The 7534-nt window shown below is 38.1% G+C and overlaps 1 pseudogene; it reads right to left on the reverse strand.

Annotated features, from left to right (window-relative positions):
* The window catches only part of LOC132182513 (signal recognition particle 19 kDa protein-like), a 46952-nt pseudogene that overhangs the window by 39087 nt on the left and 331 nt on the right, over positions 1-7534 (reverse strand).

Consider the following 7534-nt stretch of genomic DNA (forward strand, 5'->3'; position numbering starts at 1 on the left):
TTTTGATGCATCTTAGGGCAACATGTTGGAGGGTTTATCATCTTTTTTTCTTTCTTATAATCATCATCATTTCTCAACTTTCTTTTCTTAAAATGGAAACTTTTCCAAATATAAACTTGTTGTGCTTAAAAAGCATTTAAAGAAATATAAACTTTCTAAATAATTCTTTTAGAAATCCTTCATGCATGCAACATATCTCCATTACAGGTAAATAAAATAATCATTTACAGTTTGATACAAGAATATATAAATAGCATGACATGAAGTAATTTTAGAAGGGGTAGTGAATTTACTTACCTCTAGACTGAAGCTAAAAGTGGTATGAAGGAATCCAGTTGCTCCAATATGACTAACACCACTAGTAAATCTTTTGAAACTAATTTCTAAAGTCCGCTATCTCTTGTGTTCTTTCTTTCTTGTAGCGCTTGGTCTCGCCCTTTCTCTCTCTGTTCTGAGTAAACACTCTTAGAAAGAAGAAAGACCGAGTAAAAAGCGGAAGAAGGAAGAATATATGCAAGAGATGGGAGAGGAGATGAGTGGTGAAAATTCTGAAGGAGAAGAGCTCTGTTTATAGGAGAAAATCAAACACTATTCTACCGTCAATTTACAATTATACCCTCATTTTACTATTTCACCAACCCTATACTATTTCACCAACCCTATACTATTCTACCTTCAATTTACAATTATACCCTCATTCTATCTTCAATTTGCAATTATACCCTCATTTTCCTATTTCACCAACCCTATACTATTTCACCAACCCTATACTATTCTACCTTCAATTTACAATTATACCCTCATTCTATCTTCAATTTACAATTATACCCTCATTCTATCTTCAATTTACAATTATACCCTCATTTTACTATTTCACCAACCCTATACTATTTCACCAACCCTATACTATTTCACCAACCCTATACTATTCTACCTTCAATTTACAATTATACCCTCATTCTATCTTCAATTTACAATTATACTCTCATTTTACTATTTCACCAATTACCATTCTCTAATTACCACTCTCATAAATTTCCCAAGAATTAAAATCCTTAGCTACAATGGATATTAAAATAACATCATTATCAAAATAATCTATTTAAATAGCTTTGAAAATTCTGGGACACTACAAGTGTGGCCGATTACGTAGACTTGATCCCTACACCAAGTCAATTTGGTGTTGTATGTCACGAAGAGGAGGAAGCTCGTAGGGTAACTCCACTGGAAACACGTCGGCAAACTCTTCCACTAACCTCTTGGCCTCTTCCAGAACCTCTTCTATTTTGTTGCCCTCCTTGCCCAACAGTATATACACCACCTTTGATGCCAACATCTCCGTAATAAATTCCCGTTTTGTCAAGAGTGACTGAGAATGGCCCTCCCCCTTTGCGGGTTTAGGTCCATTTCCCAAAGTTGGTTGGAGTGTTAGTTTCACATTGTCTACCACGAAGCTATATGTGTTCTTCCGTCCATCATGGTGCACATTCCGGTCATATTGCCACGGTCTCCCTAATAACGAGTGGCACGCATTCATGGCCACTACATCGCACGACGTCTTGTCTTTGTACTTGGATCCAATTGAAAAAGATATAAGACAACGCTTAGATACAATTACCTCGGTGCCCTTTTTGAGCCACTCCAAATGGTTGGGATTGGGGTGTCGTTCCGTCTCTAGGGCCAACTTCCATACCGCTTCCTCCGCCACGACGTTTTCACAACTTCCCGAATCAATGACGAGTTGACATACTTTGCCCTCAATAGTGCACATTGAGTGAAAAAGATTGTGGCGTTGCTCGTCTCCACCTTTTGCCTTTCGGGGTGTAAAGCACACCCTTCTTACCATCAAAAGAGGACCATCATCCCCAATGACAAACTCTTCATTAGCCTCCCCCTCACCGTCAAAAACTGCTTCTTGTCCTCTCCATTGCCTTGCTCATCAAAGGCTTCCCCTGCATCAACAAGTAGGCCCTTACCATACTTCTCTCCCTTGCGGCAATCAGTCATTCGGTGACCCGCCTCACCACATCGAAAACACTTGGGACCGGTAGTGACCTCGGTTCGGTTTGGTTGCCCCCCGGTTGTGGAAACTCTACTTTGGCCAGCCGATTGAGTGGCGTCCCTAGCTGAAATCGAACCACTTGATCGGTTGTAGCTCCCACTGCCCCCACGTCCAAACATGCCCAAGGGACCTTGCGCCAACATCTTCTCAATTAGTAACACTCTTTGGTAGGCCTTCGAAACATTGACGAGGTCAAAGAGATCTAGAGAATCTTGGATTTGTTGCCGCATACCTCCAATATACCGGGACACTAGTTAGTCATTCGATCTAGATAGATCCACTCGTGTCAAAAGTTTGTAGAATTCCTCCGTGTACTCATCTATGGACTTCGAACCTTAACTCCAATTCTGCAGCCGTTGATACATGGTTCAGGTATAGTTGTGGGACAAAAAGGCGGACCGCATGTGCTTCAACAATTTCTCCCAATTGTCGATCTTCCTCTTGCCTTGCTACACCCTAGATTGCTTCAACTACTGCCACCATGCCGCAGCTCTCCGTGCAGCTCTACTCATCCACGGACTTCGAAACTTGACTCCAATTCTGCAACCGTTGGTACATGGTTCGGGTATAGTTGTGGGACAAAAAGGTAGACTGCATGTGCTTCAACAATTTCTCCCAATTGTCGATCTTCCTCTTGCCTTGCTGCACCCTAGATTGCTTCAACTACTGCCACCATGCCGCAGCTCTCCTGCAGTTCTTCTTCTTCTCTTCTTCTTCTTCCAATTCTTCTTCTTCTTCTTCTTCAACATCCAATGTCCTCTTGATTGCTTTGGCTTGGAAAAAATGTTGAGGAACCACCAAATGAATGGCCGCCTACAGAAAAATGCAGGAAAAAAAAGGTGATCAGTAGATCCAGTCAGAAAAATAAAAGAAGACGAAAGAAAAAAAAAAAAAAAAAATTAAGAAACTTGAAATGGGATGATAGTGTGTTAAACTTTTAAACCCCAAAAAAGATTCAAATTAGAAAGGAGGGTTGAATCTGTGTTCAAAATTCAAAATTTGAAATTGGTGTCTGTTGAACAGTAAACCGACACTATTATTAGTGTCGATTTTTGCTCAATTGACACTAAATTAAGAATGGTGTCGATTGAACAGTAAACCGACACCTTTATTAGTGTCGGTTACTGTTCAACCAACACCATTTTTAATTTGGTGTCGGTTGGTGTCAGTTTCTTAAACCGATACTATCCAAACCGTTATTAAAACCAGTTTTTTTTTTTTTTTTTTTGTAGTGTAATTTCTAACTTACTATCAGTACCCAATGATTATACATAAAGGGAAAGAAAACTTTTAGAAAGCTGATGAAATGCAATGAAGAAAGATGTATGGGGTTTGATTATCACAATTAATTTAAACAAGAAAAAAGAATATATCAATACGATAAGATCCTCCTTCTTAGTGGTCTAATATATTTTTCACTAATAGAGTAATCTTAATCTGCCAGGGGCACATGAAGTAGCATCCTGACCTTTAGTACAATTTAAATTTGAGCCATCCCATCGGAAGTTTCCAGTGCAAAGGCACCTCCTCTTTCTATCTCTTGCCACATTGCAAGTTGAGTTTGGCCAGTCCTTGCAATCTCTAGACGAATTACAGCTTGGCTCCATTGGAGGCTTCCAACTAATCTCTATTTCATCTTTAACTTCAGAACTATAATTGCTAGAATCAATGGTCGAATTAAACGGTAATGACTTATTGAGCAGCAGAATTCTTGTTGAATTTATATCATTTCCTACATATTTGACTTGGATGACAATTGTTCGTGTACTTGGATCGATACTCGCAACTCAATAGGTGCCATTAGCCGTGTTGAAGCAAACCTGACCTAATGAATAGTTGCAGTAGAAACTGAAATACATGGAGTCACCACAATTTGGTCTAGTGCTGAGCGGATAGGGGATTGGGTTTGTGCCACATGGCTCATAATTTATTGGAGTTAATCCTGCAAAGATATAAAGTCTGAAACAAGAGCTAAACATTGAAAATGAGCTATAGGCCTTGTAGTATTATGAACCTGTCTAGCATTATAACATGGTTGTGAGCTGCTTGACATGTAAAATACTTGTGTAAATAGCCTGACCGCCCAAGGGCTAAGGTGATAGTGAAGCATAAAAAGAAAGATTAGTTAGTGCTATGATTTTAAAAACCCATACCAGCAGAGTTGGTTTCTCACTTCCTTTTTACCATCAATGATGTTTTTTTAATTAATTAAAAAAAAAAAAAACTTTACTAAATCAGCCAGATCAGTATCTATTGATGCAATTGAGCTACGGAATTAATCCCAACATGTTCCAATATGTAAAAGGAGTACGTACCTATAACAGATTTTGCCATGCGGACAGAAACGTTAAGACCGGTTTTGTACTCCTCTTGAAGATTACTTACATCCTCTGTTCAAATTTGGCAGGAGTACTCATCAGATGAATAAGACTTGCATTGGCTGTTGTTAAGGCACTCCTTTCTGCATTCTGATTCTTTGAAAGATGATGTTGAATGCAAATGTTTGCATACGAATGGCCTATTGTTAATATTGCAGCTGCCGAAATTCCCACAAGCATATATTGTAAATGCTACAATTTTTGTCTTCCGGCTTTCTCCAAACCAAAGACCAATTTCCCTGTCCACACCCGAGTTCGATAGTACAGTAATAACCTCGTATAATTCATCACTAACCTTTCGTAACTATGATCCCCGCTATTGCTGGAATTCGATAACAAGTTTAATATGTAATAGGGCATTTCATCAATCCAACTATTTCTCCAATAATAGAGTCCTCGCTTTTCTGAGCTGGATATGTGAACAGCCTTGCCTTGTTGCAAATTAATGTGTCATTCTGTTAAATATTTACTTTGGCTGTGTTTTATTAAACTATGGTTTGTAGTAGGTGATTATGTGTGTGGATGGTGAAGCCACGTGTGTGTGGTTCTAGAACCTACCTTTGTAAAGTGTTTATGTAGTTGAATTTTCTACTTGGCAGCATCTGGAAAGTAGATGAGTAATGAGTGAAAACTATGTAAAAAGAAGAACAAAGAGTGTGAATGTAGTAGACGAAAAGGCTAGAAGCTCTCTTCAGAAAAAGAAAAAAAAAAATTCCTCCTCTCCCCTGTTTTTCCTCTGTTTTTTACTCATTTTCTGCGAAAACTCTGCAGCAGGTTTTTCTATCTTATTTCTTGTGTTTCCCTTCTCTAATTTACTGTCGATTGAGGAGAACATTCAGCCAACAAAATTTGGTATCAGAGCTTGGTTCAAAGAAAAGTTTTGGGCAGAAATTTAAATAGAAAGAAGAGTATAAGTTCAAGGAGAATCCATGGCCAGCACAAGCAGCAATGTAAATTGGACTAATGTCCATGTACCAGTTTTTTCCGATGAAAATTATGATTTCTGGTCTATAAATATGAAGACTTTGTTTGTCTCTATAAATTTATGGGATATAGTAGAATCAGGATATGAAATCTCCATGGATAATTATGCCGTTTATTATTTAACCGGCACAAATTACATAATTTGTGCCGCTTGCACAGTAAGCAGCATCACTTTTGATGCCGTTTACTGTACAAACGACACAAATTACATAAATTGTGCTGCTTGCACAGTAAATGGCATAAAAATTTATGCCGTTTATTGTACAAATGGCACAAATTTTGTAATTTACAAACGGCACAAAATTTTTTAAATTTATTTCGCTTGCATAGTAAACGGCATAAAATCTATGGTTTAGGGCTGTTTGAGCAAAACGGCATTATATATATTTGGGCCGGTCTGTAGGATGATATCTCTCATATATATATATATATATATATATATATATATATGATGATGAAAATGTGATTACTACTGATTTTTCATTTCGTTAATTATAACTCAGAGAGAATTTTGGTTGCTTAGGAACTTCCTTGTAAGAGCCATATTTTGGTTGGTCGTCATTGACTATGTTTCTACATGATGCTACACAAAGATGCCCCAGTGGTGGTGGTGGGAAAGGGTGAAAAGTGTGCTTAATTTTATTAGTCGCAGCTTGATGAAGACCATTTTTATCAAACTTCCAAGAATTGTAAAGATCGATGTATTTTACGTACTTTAAGGCCTCCAGCCTCTCATTACAGGCTTTACAGCTACCCATCGAGCAACATCTATGTTATATTTGCACTCAACCGGCCCATCAGATGTTGGGCTTCAAAGAAAATAAGAGGCCCATAACCTGGATAGTAAGATTCTTGGGATTGACCTTATCCCGGGACCAAGAGTCATCTGTTAAACACAAACCCCGGGACAAACACCTCTCGGGCAACCAAGCATAACCGGAACAAACCTCACTCAGGGAAGTAAAGCATACCTGAGACACATACCTCCCGAGCAGTTAGGCATACCCAAGACAAACACCCCCTGGGGATAGTCACTTACGAAAGATTCTAGGAACCTTTAATAGATGTTATTTAAAAAAGAAAAAATCTGTGCTTGTCACATGTTATTTAAAAAATAATAATAATAATAGTGTATTTTTCACATTAAAAGTGACACGTGGTGTAACGTGTATCCCCCCCTATTCCGGTCACGAAATAGATGAAATAAATCAAAAAATGGATTTTTGTTCAAGAATGAAATCTTATTGGAACTGTCCATATCCAGTTCATCCTTCTATATGAAACCCATCTTTTTGGCATAAATGGATTTTATTTTTATAGTATAGGTTGTAAGAATTTTCTTCAACCCAATTTGGAGAATGACTCTCAAGTTGGCTAGGAAAAAGGTAAAATTTATCTGGGGGAGAGCGCTTAATTAGATTATCATAAACTTGATAGTTAATTTTAGATACCAGAAAATGGTTGTCAAACCTTCCTTATGTTTGAGTGTCTACTAATAAGCAAAAGGAATCAAATAAGCAACTATTGATTGGCATTGTAATGTTACACCAGAATAATAGACTATAGGACACAAATTTAAAAGAACAAAAATGAGAAAATACATTCTTAACCTGAAAATCAATCCAGCGGTCGCATCCGATAATTCTTTTTGGGTGATTGTTGGGAAATTGTAGATTACTTCTGGGTAGTTTGGTTGCTGACTAGTCCAGTCTTCCGAGTGAGAATCATTCCTCTAACGCGCGGGAACCCAATCACACAACATATTGTTGATAAGATTACTGATATGAATACTCCCAAGACGAATATAATCACAAACTCACGAGAATGAAGCCAACGTCTCTTTCGACGGCACATTGGAATGCCAGCAACTCTGCCTAATACTGTCGTGCAGAGTCGGCGATTCTCCAAGAAGGACATATTTGTTATCGAATCAAAGATGCCACCAGTGGGAATCGACCCTTCAAAGTGATTGAAGGAAAGATTTAGATAGGTGAGCGTTTGAGTTTTACTGAGGCTTACTGGAATCATTCCAGATAAGTTGTTTCGTGAAAGATCAAGCACTTCGAGGTTTCGTAGTTCCCCTGTGGATTCTGGAAGATGCCCTTCAAGA

The sequence above is a fragment of the Corylus avellana genome, chromosome ca5 (assembly GCF_901000735.1).
Source record: "Corylus avellana chromosome ca5, CavTom2PMs-1.0".
Taxonomy (NCBI): Eukaryota; Viridiplantae; Streptophyta; class Magnoliopsida; order Fagales; family Betulaceae; genus Corylus; species Corylus avellana.